The sequence below is a fragment of the Ictalurus furcatus genome, chromosome 1 (assembly GCF_023375685.1).
Source record: "Ictalurus furcatus strain D&B chromosome 1, Billie_1.0, whole genome shotgun sequence".
Classification (NCBI taxonomy): Eukaryota; Metazoa; Chordata; class Actinopteri; order Siluriformes; family Ictaluridae; genus Ictalurus; species Ictalurus furcatus.
This window is the reverse complement of record NC_071255.1, coordinates 1,451,081-1,475,923: the sequence shown is the minus strand read 5'-3', so window position 1 is coordinate 1,475,923 and position 24,843 is coordinate 1,451,081. Positions and strand designations below refer to the sequence as shown.

The 24,843-nt window shown below is 42.8% G+C and overlaps 1 long non-coding RNA gene across 1 annotated transcript in view; it reads right to left on the bottom strand.

The window, feature by feature from the left end:
* LOC128621686 (uncharacterized) overlaps positions 1-22,726 on the bottom strand; it is a 33,685-nt gene extending 10,959 nt beyond the window's left edge. Inside the window, exons 1-2 of the long non-coding RNA XR_008388308.1 lie at positions 20,599-22,726; positions 12,068-12,298 (exon numbers count right to left, since the gene is read on the bottom strand). This is a non-coding gene — a long non-coding RNA (uncharacterized LOC128621686). The remainder of the gene's footprint in view (positions 1-12,067; positions 12,299-20,598) is intronic.
* Between the last annotated feature and the right edge of the window lie 2,117 nt (positions 22,727-24,843).

The window sequence follows — 24,843 nt, the reverse complement described above, 5'->3', positions numbered from 1 at the left end:
AAAAGCACTGACGCGACTGAGCGGTCACCGTTAGCAACGTGCAACTCTATAGCGCAACTCTATAGCGCTCGGTCTCGTGTGTCCTGAAACACCAGAAAGCGGCGAGTCTAGAATGACGCTAATTCAGGAAACGTGAAAGATTGAAGATGATTAAAGCCACGTGTCTCATCGTTTATCACAGACGAGCACAGTTCTGTTAAACTATACTCCTGAGACAAGTGCGTCTAAAATAATACTCCTGAGATACACACGCAGTACATACTTACAGTCGGTATAGTACTGAGAAACACCTGTACACACACACACACACACACACGCACACACACACACACACAGTGAATGAATTTAGAAATGTTAGCCTAGTTAGTTAGTCTTGGAGGATTTGTTTTTCAGTGTGGTGTTAGTTTATAATTTAATGGCTCTATTTAGTTTTTGAGTTGTTTCGGTTGCTCCACACATTGGAGTGGTGTGTGTGTGTGTGTGTGTGTGTGTGTGTGTGTGTGTGTGTGGATGAGGTGTTCTCTCAGGACTGTGTCCTCTGACCCACATCGTGCACTCCTCAAACCGTTTTATTTTTCAGACGCCCGCCGTTTCTCCCCTACATTCTTCATTCATCTGCGCTCTCTCTCTCTCTCTCTCTCTCTCGCTCTCTCTCTCTCTCTCGCTCTCTCTCTCTCTCGCTCGCTCTCTCTGCAGTGAAAAAAGTGAAAAGCTGCCCGCCTTTTGTTTGTCTTTTCTTTGCTCTAACGGTCTCGACAGTGAAGGAACGAGCTGCATGCGTCTCACACACACACACACACACACACACACACACACACGGGGGTCAGTGAGTACACACGCTACACAAAGATGGTGTTCAAATCATCCAAACAAAATTTCACGCTTTTTTTTTTAAACAAGCCTATTTTTTTTTTAAACGTTCACACAAATGAAATTCTCGCTTCTGATTGGTTGCCGAAGCGTCCGTCGTTTTCTTATATATATATATATATATATATATATATATATATATATATATATTTCATACTATAAACGTCGCGTAACCACGGGAACAGGCAGAAATCACAGTCTGACCCAGGCCGATATTTACGCTTTTCCATGAAGCTCCTAAATAAAGACGGAAAAATGACAAATAATTACAGTTTAAAGCGTTATGATTTAATACGCCGGATAAGAACGTTTTCCTTTTCCGTAAACCATGTCAATGTTTACATAATACGAAATAAAACACTGCATTATGCATATCATTCATTTGTTTATTTCTCCAAACGAAATATTTATTATTAAAAGAAAAAATAAAGAATTTATGTACGATAAAGTCAACTCGGCTGATTTTTAGCCATTTCTTGAAATAAAGCTAACTTTTATCTTTAAACAACAACAACAATCACAACAACAACAACAACAACAACACTATATAAATATTTTTGTTCCTACAGCTGCAGGGCACGACAGCGATTTTGTTAACAAATAAACACAAACAAACACTTTTATTAATCACAACAAGAAATATTACACACACACACACACACACACACACCCCTCACATTGCTTTGAAAGAAAACATAAAAACTGCCTTCATTTTTTTTTAATTATTCTTTAACATAATATCTATACCACATTAATGCCCCCTGCTGTAATATTCAATCGTTTCCATAGCAACAGCTGGTCCACATGGGCTATTACAGTTCAGCAAATACAAATAATTGATATGATCTTCATTTTCTGTAAGGAGACATTTATTCATCCAGCACGGACGGAAGGAGTCTCCAGCGTGAGGTGAAGCTGTGGGACATCTTCAGGACCGAGGAGTTCACGCTTCGTTGCGTAATAAATAAAAGCACAACAAGCTGCGGTTTTATTTATTTATTTTTTTCTGTCATATTAAGTTTGAGAGAAAAAAAAAGTGTTGAAGAAAAGTTCATAGCTGTAAAATGTGAGAACGGGAACTAACGGTGTTTTTTTAACGCAGGTTCCACATCGGTCAAAGTAACTATAAACGGATAATAAAGCACTGTGTGTCGTTCATCTTCTGAGATTTCCAGGTACAGAGGCCACGCCTCCTCCTTCAAAGAGACTGACACTGAGGACACGCCTTCTTCACTGAAACAGAGGCCATGCCTCCTACACTGAGACTGACCAATTGGCCACGCCTCTGACTGAGACACCTCCTTCACCGAGACTGACCTGGAGGCCATGCCCCCATCACCAAGACTGACCAAGAAGCCACGCCTCCTCCACCGAGACTGACCCCGAGGCCACGCCTCCTCCACAAAGACTGACACCGAGGCCACGCCTCCTCCACCGAGACTGACCCCAAGGCCACGCCTCCGTCACCGAGACTAACACAATACCGGTTCTACATGGCACTACAGTTCATATTCCACATCTTCTCCTAAGAGCCGACGCATGATACAAAAAATCGTAGTGTTAAATAACGCGTTCGAAATCATAGTTATTAATGTTAAGGCGGAGCTGCCGGTCGAGTGCACCTCGCAGCCCCGAGCCCGCTGTTGGCATTTTATCCGAGTGCGTTTGTAAAGGATGAAATCAATTTAAAACGAGTGACCGTCCCACAGCGAGGAAAATTCGGAAAAGAAAAAGAGAATGGATCACGTTACACCTAATCTCATCGCAAAACATTTCAGACATGAAAAACCACCCCTGGTGGAAACATTTTATTGTACCATCGCTTGGTAATTAACTCAAGTCGAAAATTGTTTAAAAACTTCCTAGCATCGTTAGCGATATAAAGAATAAAAACAATCCCAATAAAACCATTCCCTCCCAAAACCATTCCCTCCTAACCCCCTTTCCTGTGTTTGGGGATCCTCCCGGTTTGTAGCACACACACACACGCACACTCACACACACTCACACACACTTCCCCCTCCTCCTAGTGTATTTTTGAGGCATCCGTGAGCCGAATACTAATGAGCATTTTTTTTTTGGGGGGGGGGGATTGATTTCCATTTGGAAGCGGGACGAGGGGTCCTCTCTCTCTCTCTCTCTCTCCCCCTCTACCCCCCCTCCCCCTCCACCCCTCGTTTCTTTTTAACCACTCTTTTTGTTCGACGCTAACCCACAATCACCACGACGCCTTCGCTCCTGATTTCAAATCGCACTACTTTTCCTTTTTTGTTGTTGTTTTTTTTTTTTTGGACGCGTTAGCTACATTCAAGCTAACAAAGTGAAATTACGAGGCATTATGTTTGCCTCCATTTCAGGGGTGGCGTTTTCCCGCCCTCGTTTCGGAAGAGTTTTCTCCACATGCTGAGAAACCTCCCAGACGCGTATTCTCACCGCGGCGCGATCCGATCATATTCTGGATCTTTGACGCATATGAGGAGAGTTCCAGAACTTTTACGAGCGGTTTGTTTAGAAACGGGAGCGAATCACTCGTCTCGTAACTAACCAACAAATCCGCGGTCACAGATCCGCCAAGAGTCACTACGACGTGCGCTACGACGTGCGAATGCGTATTCAGCGAGTTATCGTACGCAGTTTGCGTACAAACTGCCAGAAAAATAAAAAAGTATTTAACGGAGAATTTAACGTCGAGCGAAATAAATTAACACGGAAATGACTGGTTTTTTTTAATGTAATTATTTATTTTATTTTATTTTTATTTAATTATCAAATAATTTCTACTTTAAAAAAAAGACAATTATTTTGAATTGTACTTTTAAAAAAAATAATAACGTGAACGCGACGGGAAAAATATCAGAAATAAAAGAGCAAAATCATCATCATCATCATCATAAATCCTTCGCTTCTCTATCCCTTTATTCTCGTACTCCCCCCCCCCCCTTTATTAGCTCCCCCGAGAGTATAACCTCTCCGACCGACGCCCACATGTTAAGTACGTACCTGGCAACCATGTGAGAACATGAAGGCTAAAAAAAGGGCGAAGTAGCTGAAAGAAATGCGCGTTACAGCCCGGGTTTATGGCGCACAATCACCAAGAATAGAGCTTTAGTGGCGCCGGATAATGAAATAATAACCAGAGATCTGTGTAGATAGATTTGGAGCCAACTAAATACCCAACACACACACACACACACACACATCCCAGCTGTGAAAATGCTGATTCTTTCTCTTGGTTCCAGAAAAGGAAAGAAATCAGAATTTAAAATAATTTTTTTAAAAAAAACGCAAGTTCTCAAGTCGACCTTGCATTGGGGACGGGGTTAGAGGGGGTGCCAATACTTTGTGTAGCACAATACGAGGACTAAAATCAGTATATATGTACTAAAAAAGTGATCTGCATGTTTAATGTGTGTGTGTGGGGGGGGGGGGGGCACTTTTCATACTTTTTTTAAAAAAACTTATTTTATTAAATTATATAAATTTAAAGAATTTAAAAAATTAAAGAATAAATTAATTAAACCGTACTCGTTTTTTTCTTTTGGTCTGTAATCTTTCCACTAATTACTTTTTTTCACAGGTGTTTTTTTTTTTTTTTATAAAAAAGATTTTAAAAATATTTCACTAATGTTTGGATCAGAAGAAGAAAAAAACCCGAAAACAACATATCAAAAAGTCTTATTTTTATAGGCGCTACGACTACAATATTTTGTACTTTTTCTAATAAAGAATCATCTATTAAACCTAGCGCTGAATTTCATCCTTTTAAATGAAATTCTACTTCATTTTCCCTTCGTAAATGAATCTGCAGATTTTTGCACGCAGCAAATGCTGACACGCATCACTCTGGGCTCGGAGTGTGAGGATCAATCAGGCGAAATGAAAAGGACGACAGAAACGCTGACATTTCCCCTAACGCTAACGCTCGCGTGTCTCTCTCTTTCCCTCGCGCGGCCCGCGGCTTTCGACTCGCTGCTTGTTCTTGCTCTGGTTTCGTCACGTCGCTCTTTGAGGAAGGAGACGACACCGACACGCTCGTCTTCCGCTTCTCCAGTCAAGTCTAGCGGTTTTTCCAAGCGGCAATAAAGACAGCGTGAGGCTCTGGGCTAATAACGCAGGGGCCGTCGATCTTAGCGCGAGCTAACGATTAGCACACAGCAGAAAAGCGGAGTTAAGAGACGGGAGATCAAACAGGAGGGGAAGAAAATGGAAGCACCACGAGGGCCACTTTGCTGTTTGAACGCTTTCGCCAGGAATAACAATCCATAATTCATGAGCCTCCGTCTAGCCCACAGACACACAGCCAACGTAGCATTTATTATTCATCGCGTACACCTCACGTGTCGAGCTTTCAGACTAATGGATCGCAAGTGCAAAGGGTTCCGAAGTTTTCCCGGTGTTTTCGCGTCAAGGGCAACCCATCTCCGTTTTGCTACGTGGAACGAGAAAAGGTTTAACCGGCGGAAATTAGCGGGTTGGAATTAGCGCTGGCCGGAAAGCGTGAAAAACGCAAAGCTTCACAAAGTCGAATATTAACCATAATGTTTTACACCGAGCCGCCCGATAAGACTCAAATCCGCTGAAGAATGAAGGACTCCTCCTCGCACGTTCTTCTGGCTCTGAGTCATGCTAGTCGACTGGCGTACGCGCACACACACACACACACACACAGAACGTGGGAGAATTCCACACTGAGGTCATACACCTCAAATAAACCCAAGCAAATGAGAAAAGGCTTTTGATATCAAGTTCAGAACTATTTTTATTTCTCCAAACGCGCTTGGCCTGAAGGTCGGAAAACGTTTACTTAATCACGTCATCCATACCAGCTGACGTTCGTAAGCATGAACAGACTGACAAGAAATAGCTATTTTCATGAACAGATAATGTTTTAAAACATTTTCACAAAAAACAAACCAACATTTTTTTTTTACATGTTCAATGACCTTCACCCCAGATTCAGTCAGTCAGCTGTTGTGGTGTCAGATGTCTGTGTGTTTATGCATTTTTGTTTCCAGTGAAGATACAAAACATAGTATAATAGAGCTTATAATGAATTATTAGACTTATTATAGTGTCTTATAGAGCTTGTGGTGCATTATAGCTGCTACTATAGGCACTATGGTGTATTATATGTTATTATTAGTTATTATCTATTCTACTATTAATTAGTACTATTATTAGTGTCACAGGCTTTATAGTGCACTACAGGGATTAGTACAGGCTTTATAGCGCATTACAGGGATTAGTACAGGCTTTATAGTGCACTACAGGGATTAATACAGGCTTTATAGTGCACTACAGGGATTAGTACAGGCTTTATAGTGCACTACAGGGATTAGTACAGGCTTTATAGTGTACTACAGGGATTAGTACAGGCTTTATAGCGTACTACAGGGATTAGTACAGGCTTTATAGTGTACTACAGGGATTAGTACAGGCTTTATAGTGTACTACAGGGATAAGTACAGGCTTTATAGTGCACTACAGGGATTAGTACAGGCTTTATAGTGTACTACAGGGATTAGTACAGGCTTTATAGCGTACTACAGGGATTAGTACAGGCTTTATAGTGTACTACAGGGATTAGTACAGGCTTTATAGTGCACTACAGGGATTAGTACAGGCTTTATAGTGCACTACAGGGATTAGTACAGGCTTTATAGCACACTACAGGGATTAGTACAGGCTTTATAGTGCACTACAGGGATTAGTACAGGCTTTATAGCGCACTACAGGGATTAGTACAGGCTTTATAGCGTACAACAGGGATTAATACAGGCTTTATAGTGCACTACAGGGATTAGTACAGGCTTTATAGTGCACTACAGGGATTAGTACAGGCTTTATAGCGCACTACAGGGATTAGTACAGGCTTTATAGCGTACTACAGGGATTAGTACAGGCTTTATAGCGTACTACAGGGATTAGTACAGGCTTTATAGCGCACTACAGGGATTAGTACAGGCTTTATAGCGCACTACAGGGATTAGTACAGGCTTTATAGCGCAATACAGGGATTAGTACAGGCTTTATAGCGTACTACAGGGATTAGTACAGGCTTTATAGCGCAATACAGGGATTAGTACAGGCTTTATAGCGCAATACAGGGATTAGTACAGGCTTTATAGCGCACTACAGGGATTAATATAGGCGTTATAGTGTACTACAGGGATTAATATAGGCGTTATAGCGTACTACAGGGATTAGTACAGGCTTTATAGCGTACTACAGGGATTAGTACAGGCTTTATAGCGTACAACAGGGATTAATATAGGCGTTATAGCGTACTACAGGGATTAGTACAGACTTTATAGCGTACTACAGGGATTAGTACAGGCTTTATAGCGTACTACAGGGATTAGTACAGGCTTTATAGCGCACTACAGGGATTAGTACAGGCTTTATAGCGCACTACAGGGATTAGTACAGGCTTTATAGTGCACTACAGGGATTAGTACAGGCTTTATAGCGCACTACAGGGATTAGTACAGGCTTTATAGCGTACTACAGGGATTAGTACAGGCTTTATAGCGTACTACAGGGATTAGTACAGGCTTTATAGCGCACTACAGGGATTAGTACAGGCTTTATAGTGCACTACAGGGATTAGTACAGGCTTTATAGCGCACTACAGGGATTAGTACAGGCTTTATAGCGTACTACAGGGATTAGTATAGGCTTTATAGCGCACTACAGGGATTAGTATAGGCTTTATAGTGTTCTATAGGCATTATAATAGGCTCTATAGTGTACTATAGGCATTATAATAGGCTTTATAGTGTACTATAAGAACAATTATAATCTTTATAGTTATAAGATTTATGGTGCTTTATGGCCATTGCTATAGAACTGTATAATAGATCTCTTACAACTGGTTGTTTCATAAGCTTTTAACCACGTTTGTAATCTCCCAGAAGCCAGACTGGTTCCGACTGCTCTGGTGTGTGTAATAAGAAAATGAAGAAAAAAAGGCCAGAGTGTAAACTGGGTTGTAAATGGTCAAAGCAACAAGTATTTTACCAACAAATTATCCATCAGCCGCCTACAGAATCGACTTCCTGGACAATAAGCTACATCAGGAACAGAGCCACAGCTGAAATTCTGACTCGCAGGCGACTGAATGTGGAGCCGAAACGCTGAAAAGGTTGATTTCATGTTGAGGAGTAGCAGAGAGGGGGCAGTGACAGCTCGCTTTTAATCTATAAACAAATCTGACAGTTTAATAGAACATTAAGAAAATGCCGTCATCTGTTCTGTACCTCCTTCAGCTGATCCTGGCTCACTCTGCCCCATCGCCATGCTTTCATTAGCGTACTTTTATTCTATTAGGCCTATAATAGATCAAATGATACACTACGAGGCCGATAATAGGCCATATAATACATTATAAGGTCTCATACATTTTATGGCCTATAATACACCATATAATAGGCCTATATTACACTGTAAGGCCTATAGTAAGACATATATCATACACTACAAGACTTCTTATACACTATATAGCCTATAATACATTACAAGGCCTATAATAAAACCTATAATACACTATATGGTCAATAATAGGTCATATACGCTATAAGGCCTATAATAAGACATATAATACATTATAAGGCATCATACACTATACGGCCTATAACAGTAAGACCTATAACAACACCTATAATGCGCTATAACACACTATAAGGCCTATAATAAGACCATACGTTATAATATAATACATTATAAGGCCTCCTATACACTATATGGGCTACAGCAGGTCATACAACACATTCTAAGACCTAAGCTATTCTAAGTCCTCATACACTATATGACCCATAAAAAAAACCCCCTGTAAATACCTGTACATAAAGAATATATTTTAAACGTGCCCTTTTGCAGCCAGTATGACACAACAGTTGTATCGTATTCCAACCTGGCCTCGTGTCATATTACAGGAACTGGGTATTAATTATTTGATTAAGGGAACCGCCTGTACATGCGGGTTCACCCGTTTCCATCAACGCTTATTCTGAGAATCTCTGCTGCTGAAGTCAGGCTCGGCCTGTTGGACCTGACAAACGGGTCTTGACACAAACATACGGACAAACGGTGCTGCGTGTTTACATAAATACCTGCGCGAGGATCCTCTCCTTCCCTTTAACTAAACTGTTATATTTTAATTAGAGCCGCAACTAACGATTCTGTTCATAATCGCTTAATCGGATTAAAAAAAACCTTTTACTACCATGTTCCCGGTTACTTGAAATAAAATCCACAGACTGAGTGTTACAAATATAAATTTCAGACTAAAACTGTACTTTAACACAACAGTTTGTCCAATTAACACACAAAACCTCTGTATTTACTCTCCGAACACTTTAAGTCACGTTTTTAATATTCAGACGCGGGGACGAGGATGAGGCTAGGGAGTGGTGAAATATTAGGAATCCGGCGAGATCGATACGAAACAGGTCGCCATGACAACCCTACAGGATTCAGTTACGTGATACAGTGACGCTGAGTTCGTTATTCAACGTTTATTCAACCATTACACTGATTACAGGTCTCCGTGTTCGTGGCGCGTCACGTTCGGCGTCTCGGGATCAGACGGACAGGTTCCGCGGCTCGGCGGCGGTTTTGCGCGACGGATCTGGGGGGTACCGATCCTATTCCAACCCCACCAGTCTCACAGGACATGTTCGGGCACGGGTTTAGAAGAAACCGGTTTTGCGTCTACGCCGTCTTCCATCCCGCCTCAAAAAAGGTCGTTCCCTGTGACCTCACCACGAACTTCTCCTGGAGAGACTGCTGACAGAAAACAGCTACGGTTCGGCTCGTCTGGATCAGGGCGGTCGGGAAAAGCCGCAGGGCTCCTTGCGGTTTAGAGGATAGGTTTCCCCGCCGTTCCTGTTTATAACACGTGGACTCGACTTTATCTTCCGACGTCCTGCTTTACAAGCGAAGAAAGCCCAGTGACTCCACACACCCAAACCTGTCGAATCCTGCACAGACAGACCGAGTCCTGTTACTGCTCTACAAGTTTTCACAAGAACCTTGAACCTAGGGAACCTCGTAACTAATTCATAAAATAAACTGTATTAATCATATACATATTGAAACTAACAGCAAATATGATTGAACTATTTAACTACTCTCTTCTCGCACGTCAACAAGTGTTGATTCATTTCTGATAACAGCAGCCCTGATATTAGCGCACCTGCATACCACAGCATATTAATGCGCTGGGGCATGAACAGTTTTTATTTAGTATTTATATTTAAGATTTACAGAAGGAGTCTCCAGTGTAATACTTCTGTCAGGGAAGAATTCCCTCCTTTACAGCTAAAGGAGCTGATCTGATCTGACACACCACTCCAGCAAAACAAGACCAAAACAGCTCGAGGGCGGGAAGCACCTAAAGTCAGCTCATTATCTGCCCTTTTGTGATAGCATCAATACCGAGCCACGTTAGCCGAGCTTCATGAGCCAAACACCACTCCCTGTCGGTTTTTTTTTTCCCTGGGCTGGACAGTCATGTAATAACCAGCTTCGAGGTCGCTCCGTCTCTCTGAGGAAAAACCTCTCAGGATTATTCTTTCCCAGGCCGGACTGGGCCGGGTCGCTCTGTAGGCAGATGCTCCTGCAGGACCTTTAATAGCTTCAGGGCGTCGAAAAGAGGTCCATTTTGGGCTTTCTGATTGCTAGGTGTCGTCATAGGACGAAGAAATGTTCGACAGCTAGACCAAAAACCGTGTGCTAGCATGGCTAAATGCTAAATACGGTATGGACTACTTTGGGGTTGTTTTTTTTGTTTGTTTTTTTCCAGATTTTTGCTAGCATGGATAATTCCATCACACTAAAATCAAGGAATCATCGAACTCTAAATATCTTTACGAATGTCTCCCGAAAGGTGAATATTCACGCCAAGGCCAAATGTAAGACATTTATACAATCGGATTATCCGATGATATTTCTAATATTTATTAGAATGAAATCATGAAAGGGTTTAGCATCCTGTCACACGGTCAGATCATGTTTGCTAGGCGGGTTAGCTTTACAATTACGAACAAAAACGCTCAAATCCACTCAGGTTAGGTCATGGTTAGCTAAAAGATTAGCTTCAGCTAAAAAACAGGGGGGGAAAAAAACCCTTTTAAAAATCTTCTCAGAAGTCCTGTCTAGTTAGCCCATGTTGGCTAGCAATTTCATATCAGAAATCCTGTCAGGTTTTCATGTTAGCTGATGTTAGTTAGCCGGCTAGAGTTAGAATAGAAAATGGCTTGTAATGGAAACTTCTCATAAATCTTATCAGGTTAACTCGTGTTAGCTAGGCAAGCAGATGTGAAAAGACAAGCATGTATAATTATGCTAATAACTTCCTGCTTGTATTGTAAAATATAAACCTGTGCTAATCGGTTTCATCCGAAACAAAGTACAAAAAGAAAAATCCTCTCAGAAATACTGTCAGATTAGCCCGTGGTGGTTAGACGGCTTGTATCGTGAAGAAACAACAGTAAAAATAAATAAATAAACAAATAAATAATATTTATGAACATGATTTGAAGTTTGTCTCAGCTCATGTGATGTCAGGTGTTGTGTTAGCTTTTGAGGCGAAAAAATATTGAAAAAAAGTGATCAATATGAATGACAGTTCCTCTCAGAAATCCTTTCAGGTTATCAGGTTAGCTCATGGCTAAACTGATATGATTCCAAGTTCCTCTCAGAAATCCTGTCTTAGTAAGCAAGTTTGTTTTAGAGGTACATTTATAAACATTAACTTCTCCCAGAAACCCTGCCAGGATAGCGCATGTTGGCTAGCTAGCTAATGTAACTGGTATAAATTATGAACAATAATGAATTATGTTAGGTTTATCGTGATAGCAAGCAGGTTAGCTTCAGCACTTGAATGCTGAAATTTATGAATAAGATGTGTAAATAAATAAATAAATAAACTCTTAGGTGTTTCAGGTTGATAAGTTAGCTCATGTCAGCTAACTGGTGAACTTTAGCGAATGAAAATTATGGATATGATTGAAAAATTCTCTCAGAAGACCTGTCTGGTTAGCTCATGACAGTCCAAAAGTGCTTCAAGCAGTCAAAAAATAAAGAGTAAACCTCGCCGTGCACTTGCATGAAGCATGCAGAGTGTACACAGACACACACACACACACACACACACACACACACAGTCTGACTCATACTCCCTCCCTCTGTTTACCTCAGTTTCACTCAGTGACTCAGGATGAATCCTCCTCCTCCTCCACCTCGCTGCTGTTTCCTCGACGAGCCACGGCGTGCACATCGTGATCAATAACGGATCTTTCGTTGTGTTTGATTACTTAACCTCCGGTTCCTGTACGGTTCTTTTGTTGCAGGTCAGCATGAGGGCATCTCAGGTCCTGCTGCTCAAGTTGAAGAACACACCCATGGTGTCCATTGATAGTATGTCCTGTCAAGATGAAAGAAAAAAAAAAAGTGTTTTTGGAGTTTAAAAAAATGTGACCTTTGACCTTAGGCAGATCTTCAGCGATACAAGCCGATATAGCTTAGGACACGGTGCAACTTCCTGTCATCTATAAACGGAGGCGGCCATTTTGGACAACCGAATCACTTTCTTCCCTAGCACAGGTTGGTTGGTAAAACTCCACCCCTCCTATTTGGCCCCGCCTCCGAGCTCCTTCCATATCCCATTCGACTTTGAAGAGCCCTTCTGAGACTCGCTAAGGTCAAAGGTCACTGATTGAGCATGACGCATCTAAAAAATGAAGCACTCTGATTTAGCATAGCATCAGGAAGCAGTTAATATGCTACACCAGTGAACAGAAAGGACACAATATGGTGACTTGTAAACATCATTAGCTAGCTAATTAAAACAAGCAACATGACAATTCAAATTTAGCTAGCTAATTCTTTGCGGGTAATAAACATTAATCTAACTAACCAACTAACACTTCATGGATGGTAAACTCTTAGCTATCTAGCTACCACTTAGCGCTTATAACTTTTATAACTTCCTAACGTGCATGACTATGTTAAACTCTTAGCTAGCTAAAACATCCTCATGGTTGGTCAAACTCTTGCCTAGCTAGCCAACACTTCATGATTGCTGGTCAAATCTTAACTAGCTAGCACATCATAGCACTTTGCTATGGCTGTTAAAATCTTAGCTTGCTAACATCATAAACCAAATTAATTAGCTCACACTGTTAGTGTTCAACTTTTAAGCAGCTAGCTGACATGTCACTGTGGCTGTTGAACTAGCTAGCTAGCTAGCTAAAACTTCCTCATGGCTGTGAAACTCTTAGCTAGCTAACACATTGTTTGCGACTGCTGAACCGTTAAAGATTAGTTAGCGCTTTACCGCGACTGTAAAACTAGATAACAACATGAACTTAACTTGTGGGCGTGGCCTGTGCAGTCACTTTACGTTGTACGACATACGCGCAACATAAGCGCTTTTTTGTTTTAAAGTGTGTAATTGTTGATATGGTGAAGTTGTGCTTATGTAACATGTAAGGAAGGAGTCTCCAGTGTCAGTGTCAGGTGAAGCCGTCACTTTAAGTTTTTTGACATCTTCAGGACGGAGAGGAGTTTACGCTTCTCAAAACAAAAAGACGTGGCAAGTAACTAAGAAACTAAGTAACTGTATACGGATAAAAAGTACATGCTGTTTTTTAATAAATGAACTATAAGCAGTGGTAAATTGCTGTGGTGTACGAGGAGAATGTGGGAAAGCTGCTGTTATGGGAAAATAATCAACTCCACCACACCACTCAGTATTTTACTAGAACATCAGCAGACACGTGTTCAATCTCAACATACTGTATATCGCTTAATCGAGTATCAGCATGACACACAACACAGGAAAAAAACACCCCCTCCTTCCCTCGCTCTCTCTCTCTCGCTCATTCTCTCTCTCGTTCTCTCTCTCTCTTTTACTATCTGTTTGGTTCATCTTTGACCTACTATGAAAATAAAGGTCACTTTAAAAGTCAAAAGTCTTTCTCAGCATCTCTCTATCTCAGTATCTGACTCTCTCAGTATCTGTTTCTCTGACTGTCCCTCTCTCTCTGACTGTCCCTCTCTCTCTGACTGTCCCTCTCTCTCTGACTGTCTGTCTCTGACTGTCTCTCTCTCTCAGTATCTGTCTCTGTCTCTCTGACTGTCTGTCTCTCTCTGAGACTGTCTCTCTCTCAGTATCTGTCTCTCTGACTGTCCCTCTCTCTCTGACTGTCCCTCTCTCTCTGACTGTCTGTCTCTGTCTGTCTCTCTCTGACTGTCTCTCTCTCTCAGTATCTGTCTCTGTCTCTCTGACTGTCTGTCTCTCTCTGAGACTGTCTCTCTCTCAGTATCTGTCTCTCTGACTGTCCCTCTCTCTCTGACTGTCCCTCTCTCTCTGACTGTCTGTCTCTGTCTGTCTCTCTCTGACTGTCTCTCTCTCTCAGTATCTGTCTCTGTCTCTCTGACTGTCTGTCTCTCTCTGAGACTGTCTCTCTCTCAGTATCTGTCTCTCTGACTGTCCCTCTCTCTCTGACTGTCCCTCTCTCTCTGACTGTCTGTCTCTCTCTGACTGTCTCTCTCTCTCAGTATCTGTCTCTCTGACTGTCTGTCTCTCTCTGACTGTCCCTCTCTCTCTGACTGTCTGTCTCTCTCTGACTGTCTCTCTCTCTCAGTATCTGTCTCTCTCAGTATCTGTCTCTCTGACTGTCCCTCTCTCTCTGACTGTCCCTCTCTCTCTGACTGTCTGTCTCTCTCTGACTGTCTCTCTCTCTCAGTATCTGTCTCTCTGACTGTCTGTCTGTCTCTCTCTGACTGTCTCTCTCTCTCTGACTGTCCCTCTCTCTCTGACTGTCTGTCTCTCTCTGACTGTCTCTCTCTCAGTATCTGTCTCTCTGACTGTCTGTCTCTCTCTGAGACTGTCTCTCTCTCAGTATCTGTCTCTCTGACTGTCCCTCTCTCTCTGACTGTCTGTCTCTCTCAGTATCTGTCTCTGTCTCTCTGACTGTCCCTCTCTCTCTGACTGTCTGTCTCTCTCTGAGACTGTCTCTCTCTCAGTATCTGTCTCTCTGACTGTCCCTCTCTCTCTGACTGTCTGTCTCTGTCTGAATGTCCCTCTCTCTCTGACTGTCTGTCTCTCTCTGACTGTCTCTCTCTCTCAGTATCTGTCTATGTCTCTCTGACTGTCCCTCTCTCTCTGACTGTCTGTCTCTCTCTGAGACTGTCTCTCTCTCAGTATCTGTCTCTCTGACTGTCCCTCTCTCTCTGACTGTCCCTCTCTCTCTGACTGTCTGTCTCTGTCTGAATGTCCCTCTCTCTCTGACTGTCTGTCTCTCTCTGACTGTCTGTCTCTCTCAGTATCCGTCTCTGTCTCTCTGACTGTCCCTCTCTCTCTGACTGTCCCTCTCTCTCTGACTGTCTGTCTCTCTCAGTATCTGTCTCTGTCTCTCTGACTGTCCCTCTCTCTCTGACTGTCCCTCTCTCTCTGACTGTCTGTCTCTCTCAGTATCTGTCTGTCTCTCTGACTGTCCCTCTCTCTCTGACTGTCTGTCTCTCTCTGACTGTCTGTCTCTCTCAGTATCTGTCTCTGTCTCTCTGACTGTCCCTCTCTCTCTGACTGTCTGTCTCTCTCTGAGACTGTCTCTCTCTCAGTATCTGTCCCTCTCTCTCTGACTGTCTCTCTCTCTCTGACTGTCTCTCTCTCAGTATCTGTCTCTGTCTCTCTGACTGTCCCTCTCTCTCTGACTGTCTGTCTCTCTCTGAGACTGTCTCTCTCTCAGTATCTGTCCCTCTCTCTCTGACTGTCTCTCTCTCTCTGACTGTCTCTCTCTCAGTATCTGTCTCTGTCTCTCTGACTGTCCCTCTCTCTCTGACTGTCTGTCTCTCTCAGTATCTGTCTCTGTCTCTCTGACTGTCCCTCTCTCTCTGACTGTCTGTCTCTCTCTGAGACTGTCTCTCTCTCAGTATCTCTCTCTGTCTCTCTGACTGTCCCTCTCTCTCTGACTGTCTGTCTCTCTCTGAGACTGTCTCTCTCTCAGTATCTGTCTCTGTCTCTCTGACTGTCCCTCTCTCTCTGACTGTCTGTCTCTCTCTGAGACTGTCTCTCTCTCTCTCAGTATCTGTCTCTGTCTCTCTCTCTCAGGATCTGTCTCTGTCTCTCTGACTGTCCCTCTCTCTCTGACTGTCTGTCTCTCTGACTGTCTCTCTCTCTCTCAGTATCTGTCTCTGTCTCTCTGACTGTCCCTCTCTCTCTGACTGTCTGTCTCTCTCTGAGACTGTCTCTCTCTCTCTCTCAGTATCTGTCTCTCTGACTGTCCCTCTCTCTGTATCTGTCTCTCTCTCTGTATCTGTCTCTCTGACTGTCCCTCTCTCTCTGACTGTCTCTCTCTCAGTATCTGTCTCTCTTTCAGGCTGTCTGTCTCTCTGACTCTGTCTCTCTCTCTCTCGGTCTCTCTCTTGCGCTTTCCAAGTATCTGTCTCTCTCTCTCTCTCTCAGTATCTGTCCCTCTCTCTGTCTGTCTCTCTGACTCTGTCTCTCTCTCTCTCTGTTTCTCTCTTGTGCTTTCCAAGTATCTGTCTCTCTCTCTCAGTATCTGTCTCTCTCTCTGACTCTGTATCTGTCTCTCTCTCAGTAGCTCTCCCTCTCTGACACTGTGTCAGTCTCTCTCCCTCTCTGACTCTGTGTCCGTCCCTCTCTGACTCGGTATCCATCCCTCTCTCTCTGACTCAGTATCTGTCTCTCCCTCTCTGACTCTGAATCCGTCTCTCTTCCTCTCTCTGACTCTGTATCCGTCTCTCTCTCTCTCTCTCTGACTCTGTATCCGTCTCTCTCCCTCTCACTCGGTCTCTCTCCCTCTCTCTGACACTGTATCCATCTCTCTCTCTCTCTCTCTCTCTCTCTGACTCTGTATCCGTCTCTCTCTCTCTCTCTGACTCTGTATCTGTCTCTCTCTCTGACTCTGTATCTGTCTATCTCTTTCTCTCTGACTCTGTATCCGTCTCTCTCTCTCCGACTCTGTATCCGTCTCTCTTTCTCTGACCCTGTATCCGTCTCTCTCTCTCTCTCTTTCTCTGACTCTGTATCCGTCTCTCTCTCTCTCTCTCTGACTCTGTATCCGTCTCTCTATCTCTCTCTCTCTCTCTCTGACTCTGTATCAGTCTCTCTCTCTCAATATCTCTCTCTTGCTCTCTCCAAGCATCTGTCTCTCTTACTCAGTATTTGTCTCTCTCTCTCTCTATCTGTCTCTCTCCAAGTATCTCTTTCTCTCTCTATTTACATTTATTCATCCAAGTATCTGTCTCTCACACTCTGTATCTGTCTGTCTCTCTGACTCTGTACCTCTCTTTCTCTCAGTATCTCTCTCTCTCCACGTGTGTCTCTCTGACGCTGTATGTCTCTCTCTCTCTGTCAGTATCTCAGTATGTCTCTCGCCCTTTAGAGAATCCAGGGCATGAACGCCAGCCTGGAAAGTCCCTTCCATGTAAACAGGCTGTAATCACAGAGGTGTGAGGTTTGGCAGCACACCGAGGTTCAGACGAGGCCTGCTTACACCAGACGACCTTGCGGCGTGTGTGTGTGTGTGTGTGTGTGTTTGCTCGCTGTTTGAGTTTCTAGGCAGTTACACATAATAATCGCTGCTTATAAAGGCAAATTAGCACCGAGCTGAAGGGTGTTCCGAGTTCACTCTGACACTGATGACTTCTTCATTTTAACTGTTTTTTTTTATTATTATTATTTCTTTCCTACCTGCAATTCATCATCCTTCTTTCCTGACATTTCTAACTCTTCACTCCAAAGCATGTGGAGTTAACTGTTTATATATCTGCAATGCAGACGTTTGGGTTACCCCAGCCAAACTCAACCCTAACCCTAGAATAAAAATCAAATAAATAATTGCGGCAGTTGCGAAAGTTGGGCCTTAACTGACTCACTAGGACTCGTTAGGCAGGTCGGGATCCGTCATTAGGAATAACTTGTGCTGGCACTCAGCAGCAGACTGAGGATCTGAACATGAAGCTAACTGAAGAACAGCTAACTGATGCCTACCAAGCAGGGGAAGGCTAGAAAAAGAAAACGCCTTCCAGCCCGCAATTTTCACTGCCTGAAACGTCATAAAGAAATGGCAGGGGGCGTCAAGGAAAGCTCTAGAAGACCAAGAAAACTCTCAGACAGAACTAACACCCCTAAATGACAGCGAGAACCTGCAGGAAGGTTTAGCTAACACAGGAGCTCTGCAGCGCTGCTCGAACACACATGATCTGCATGGAAGAGTCATCAGAAGGAAACACCGTGACTTAAGAAGTCTTGAGCATGAGGGGGGATCTGTCATGCTCTGGGGTTGTGCGGCATGGATGAACGGATTCCAACAAGAACGGGAAAACTAGCTGGATAGAAAAAGCTTTGCAATGCTAGCCAACTTCTTTAACAGCGAGCTGATGCAGGCGACACAGATGAGTGAACCGGCTGGGAAAACGGATTTGTGAGGTCTGCAGGTGTACGCATGATGTTAGACAGGACCACCACAGCCTCCACAAGCGGAACCGAAAAACACCCCACACCCACGTTCACCCCACCGTCTCCAGGTGGACCGCAGATCCGTTTCCGTTTTTTCCTCTGGAAAAAAAAAGAAAAGCTTCAGGCTGGAGAACGCCTGCGAGTTTGATTGCTTTTACAAGCAGTGTATTTAGAGAAGCTCAGAGCGGCGAACTCGCGTGAACCCCCGCCGCTGGAAAACTGACTCTCCTGCACCACAAATGGAGTCCATTAGCGTCCAGTAACAATCTCCCACAGGAATCTCCCTCTCTCACACACACACACACACACACACACACACACACACAAGCGTCGCCTAAAACGACCTCTACATGAACTGCATTCTGCTATTTTATAGGCATTTAAAGCAGAAAGGTCGTTAGCATGCTGTTGTCTGGAATTATAGCACAGAGCCGGACCTTCTTCCCCCACCCCCCCGTAACAGACGATAAGGAGCAAATCAGAAATCAGTGGAAGCGGAAAGAAAGAAAGAAAGAAAACAGACAGACAGATAGAAGTAGACAGATGGAGATCGAGCGATTGAATGAGAAACAGGCAGATAGCAGGAGGTACAGGGAGATCGACAGAGAGACAGACAGGGAGGGAGAGAGAAGAGGAAAAAGTGATCGAGACAGAGACAGACAGGTGAGACAGACAGAGCAAATGAGAGAAAGACAGAAGCAAAAACAGACAGATATAAGGAGTGACGGATGGGAGACAATCAGACACAGTAGGAGAGAGACAGACAGAATGTGATACAGATAGGAGGATAAACAGACAGACAAATAGAAGGAGAGACAGACAGAAAGAGAGAAGGACACACAGATGCAGAAGGAGAGACAGACAGGAGGATAGACACAGTAGGAGATGCATACACCTAGAAGGAGGGACGGACAGACAGAGAGACCAACAAATAGATGAAGAGTCAGACAGACAGAAAGAGACGGACAGGTGGAAAAACGGACAGAAAGAGAGACAGACGCCTAGAAGGAGAGACAAACAGATAGAAGGAGAGACAGATAGGAGGATAGACAGACAGAGGGTGAGACACAGGAGGACAAAGACAGAAAGAGACAGAGCATTGGAGGGGAGAGAGACAGAAGGAAAGACAAACAGCTATCAGATGAGACAGACAGACAAGAGGAAGGATTACGCATTGGAGGAGAGACAGAGAGAGAAAAACAGAGCAGAAGAGACAGACAGACAGACAGACAGGAGGAGAGACACACAGGAGGATAAAGACAGAGAGAGAGACAGCGCATTGGAGGGGAGACAGAGACAAACAGGAGGAGAGACAGACAGGAAGATAGAGAGACCGTATGAGACACAAAGAGACAGAGAGAGAGAGAGAGAAGGAGAGGCAACCCGACAGAAGGAGAGAAAAATAGATAGCAGAAGAGAGACAGACAGAAAGAGAGACAAAGAGAGACAGAGCATTGGAGGGGAGAGAGACAGAAGGAAAGACAAACAGCTATCAGATGAGACAGACAGACAAGAGGAAGGATTACGCATTGGAGGAGAGACAGAGAGAGAAAAACAGAGCAGAAGAGACAGACAGACAGACAGAAGAAGAGACAGACAGACAGGGGGAGAGACAGGAAGAGAGAGAGATAGACAGGAGAGATAGAGAGAGGCAGTATGAGACACAAAGAGAAGAGGAGATGAAGGAGATGCAAACCAACAGAAAGAGAGAAAAACAGATAGCAGAAGAGACAGACAGGAGGAGAGCAACAGACAGACAGAGAGACGGAACACTGGAGCAGAGACAGACAGACAGGAGGAGAGACAGACAGAACATTTCTCTGGGTGAAAACTACACTCCTTTATCACAGTCTACTGTTCGGTTATTTTATTAGTAGCATATGTTATTGTTGTTTTCATCACTGTTGCTATGGTAACACTAACCTTCCCCGGTGCAGTTATGATGCAAAGTTAGTGTTGAGCTAACCCCGGCGTATCTGCTGCTTTTGGGGCGTGTTTGAGGGGTTCAGGGTGTGTTTGATTCAGGGTGTATCCCTGCCTTGCACTCAGCGTATCCCAAGATAGGTTCTGAGTCCACCACAACCCTAAACCGGACGTCTGGACGTCTGGAGGACGTTTTTGGATCGGGGCATGACTGGCGGCTCCCTGCAGGACGGCAGGATCACACCGTGCGGGAGATGAAAGACGACAGATAAGATAACGGAGGATTGGAAGTGGAGGACACGTTCAGCACTCACCCATTCCGGAACATCTGGTACGGGACACGTCTGGAACACCGACCCGATTCCAAACCATCCGATTCCTCAGGATTCTGTAAAGAGAACGATGCCACAGGATTATAAACTAGATGTGATTCGTTCACCAATGATTCATCTTTCTGGAAGAGTCACTAAGCTGAACGAATCAGTATCGTTCACTACCACGCACCGAGTCATTTGTGTTCCGTGGATCAGTATTCGGATCAGTGAATCATCACGTACTGATGACCCGTTTGAGTCCCGACCGCAAACCTGTGTGCTCTACCGGCTACCAGGCTAAAACACGTGGCGGTCGCCGTGGTAACTTTACGTACGATATTGTGTCTGCTGTTAAATTAGTGAGCAAATCAGGACGTAAACCGAAATCCCAGAAAGCGAGAAAGAAAAGAAAATCAAGACAAAGAAAACTATAGAAAGGAAAAGTATTGAAGAGGGGAAGAATACAAAGAAAGAAAGGATATGGGTGGCAAAAGGAAAGAGAAAAAGTAAACAAAAGAGGAAATAATAGAAGGAAAAAAAAACTTAAAAGAAAAAATGTATACAAAAAAAGAGAAATGAGGTAAGAGAAAGAAAAATAAAAAAGAAAGACAGAAAGAAACGAAGTGGGCGAATGAAAATAAAGGAAAGAAGAAGAGAAAAGAAAAAAATTGAAAGACAACAGACAAACGAGGAAAGAAAGAAAGAAAGAAAGAAAGAAAGGACGTGGGTGAAAGAAGGGGGAAAGACAAAATGAAACAAAAGGAAGGGAAATAATAGCAAATAATATCAATTAAAAAACTAAAAAGAGAAACAAACCGAGAAAGATAAAATAAAGAAAGAAAGAAAATGGGTGAATGAAAATAAAGGAAAGAAGAAAAGAAAAAAAAATTGAAAAACAAAAAGACAAACGAGGAAAGAGAGAAAGAAAGGCACAGGAATTAAATAAAAGAAGAGAAGAAAAAATATATAACGTGAAGCTGAAAGGAAGAAAGAAATAATGAAGGGGGGGCTGAAATTAAAGATCGCAAAATAAAAAATAGGGCATGTGGGCGTGCACTAATTTGCATATTCGCGTATATTTACAGATCCCGGTATACTTAATGAGGGGAAATGTGTGGAGACGTTTTTAGGCCATCTTTAATCGTGTATTTATATTATTTTTCACAGTGACATGTAGACGTTAAGGATTCTTTCTTTTTTTTTTTGGAAGAAGGAGTGGAAGCTGAACGTGTGGAGCAGCTGCTGGTGAAACGGATATCCGAGAGAAAACGCCGAGTCAAAGTGCACGCCGAGACAATACGCGTCTTCCACCTGGAGCACCACACTGCTGGCTCAGAACCAGCTGAAAAGCCTTTCTTGTACTCGTGTGTGTGTGTGTGTGTGTGTGTGTGTGTGTGAGTGAGTTGCCTGGAGGCACTACATCTGCTGAACATTCAGGAAACTCAATCACTTAATGACTTGCGCCTCTCAGAAGGTTGAAACTCGGGTCGGCCCATTCGGATGAATTACGCGGCTCGGCTGTGTCCTAATCCATTAAACGGGACTCGGGCTCTGCTCGACATCTGTCACGCAACCGGATCCAAATCTCTTCTCCTCCGGTTACCGCGGCCGGACCACTGAGCTCCTCTGCCCCGGCTTTTCACCTCCCCGCCTCCTCAGCTCTCGTTTCACCCGATACGGACCCATCGATTCATATCTAGTCATTCTTCAGGCTCACGAGCGCTCCTCGAGCGCTCCTCAACAAGAACGATACTACATCCCGAAAGACCACTGAAAACCAGAACTTCCGAAAACGCCACGATTACGATATTATGAGGAGAAAAAAAATGAACGCTATACTGTATTTCAAGAACAAAGAATTACAAAAATGACCCGCCCAAAAACCCCAACAAGTGGGCGTGTATAAATTTGCATATTCATATATATTTATAGATCCTGGTGTATTTAATAAGGGTAAATGTGTAGAGATATTTTTAGGCCATTTTAAACATCTATTAATAAATAAATAAATAAGTTCACCAATTTATATTTTTTTTTTGCGGTTACACATAAACGTTAAAGATTCTTTTTCCATAATATATATTACGATATATATATAAAAATATTTAATATAAAAATTATTTCAATATTTTGAGAAAAAAAAAAATTATGAGGAAAAAAGTTTGAAAATAAATTCATAATTTTTTTTTTTTTTTTTTCCAGAGAAATCCCTGTATTTCGTGAATAAAAAATGTTCGGTAATATTACAAGAAGAACGTTGCGATATTTTGAGAATAAAGTTGTAATATTGTGAGAATTTTTTTTTTTTTTTTTTTTAAAAAGCAATATTTTGAGGAAATTCATTTAAGTCACGACATTTCAAGAATAAATTCGCAATTTTTTCGTGGAAAAAAAAAAAGTCACAAGATGTTTTACAGGGAACAAAGTCACTATTTTTGAGAATAAAGCTCAAATAAAGTAAAATTTAATAAAGCTGAATTTGAATTTATTATTTGGGGGAACGGCGAATATCAGAGCAATAATTCAGAGTGATTCTGTTCGCATTTTCGATTACGTAAAAATTTTTCGTAACGTCTCTAATCCCTGATCGTTACGTTCTTTCACACCCGTTACCTTGGCAACCACACAACTCCACACCAGTTTTTCAAAGATACGAAACTATGCCTAGATTTCACTGGCTAGCTAAACATTTTCAATACAAGATGGTTTTGTTTACAAAATGTTTACATTTATACCTAGTTTGTTTATTCTGGACATTCTGGCGTAACAGCTATGTTAGTCGACTCCTTGTTACGAGTCAGGAGTAGGGATGCACCGCATGTTCGGCAACCGAAATCATTAGTGAAATTTAAGCGGAAAGGCCGAATAAATTTGACCGGACGATGAGGTGTTTGATGACGCGAGCAAATCGCCTAGCGACCAGAGTGAGACGCGCGAATTTCACGACCTCCATGGATGTTGACAACCGTGACATTGTTTACTGTGGACACGTGCGTTTGTTTTGTTTCTGTTCCGGAGTATTCTGTCACGTCGCGAGACGTAAGGGAGTAGAGAACGGAAGCAGGTAAAGACGCATTTATTTAAAGGAACAGAACATTAACAACGTATCTAACTATACTGTATCTACTCTAATACTCTGCGAGGTGTACAGGGACGCGAGCGGTATATATCCCCAATATAATCAGACGTATAGAACCCAATAGAACCATTTCCTGCACTCGTCAATGCACGTTTTAGTTGTAGTCTACAGAGTGTTCCATTCTTTCAGCAGTCAGTTATAAGCCGAACATCGGCTATTCAAGGGGCTCAAAGATGACCACATCAAATATTTTACTCATTTATTTATTTAAAGTTATATCGTGCCTTGCTGGTAGCCTGTGCCTGCTGGAATGAAAAAAAAAATGTTCAGTGTTAAATAAATATTTTGAAATTGTAGTTTTTTTGTAAATGATTTTTTTTTTAAAAAGCAAGACAAAACAGTAAAAAGCACATTTGCATATTTAATTTATGCAATGGTGAAAAAAATGGCAAAATAAATGGAAAAAACGCGAAAAAAAAAAAAAAAAAACGTGTTCGGTTTCGGCTTCGGCCGAGAGTTTTCATTTCGGTGCATCCCTAGTCAGGAGTCTTAACTGTCTTTACACGTCCTCGTCGGATCCACCCGCTTTCACACTTTCCAGTTAAATACTTCATCTAGAGTTCTTGCTAACACCGCTGGAAGCTAATGCGAATGAGATTAGCGCTTCACAATGAACCGCTCCTGGCAGATGACGTGGTTGACTCGGATTAAGGTGAATGTGTCGGCGTTTGGAGATAATTAAGGCCCGGAAGACCCCGAGCGAAAATAACACGTCAAATCTGAACGTCTCTCCGAGACGCTCCGGCTACAACTTCATCTCCGAGCCCGAGACGCGCGAGAGACGAGAGGAACGCGAGAGGGCCGAGGGAAGCCGGATTCACACGGCTGCTCGCTTTAATTAAGCACTCAGACAGAATTAAGGTCACCTCTGAAGACCAGGAGGTGACGAGATCCCTCTCTCTGTCTCACTTTCCAACTGAAAGAGTGGCTTAATGATCTGCCAAACGAGGTGTGGAGGAATTTCGAGGGCTTAATTAGCACTAATCCTGAGTATTTGTAGACTTGACACAAAGGGACGACAGAAGAAATGTGTTTTGTTGGAACTAGCGCCGGTGCTAGTCTCAGAAAAAAATATATATATATGTAAAACATTAAAATTCACGTAC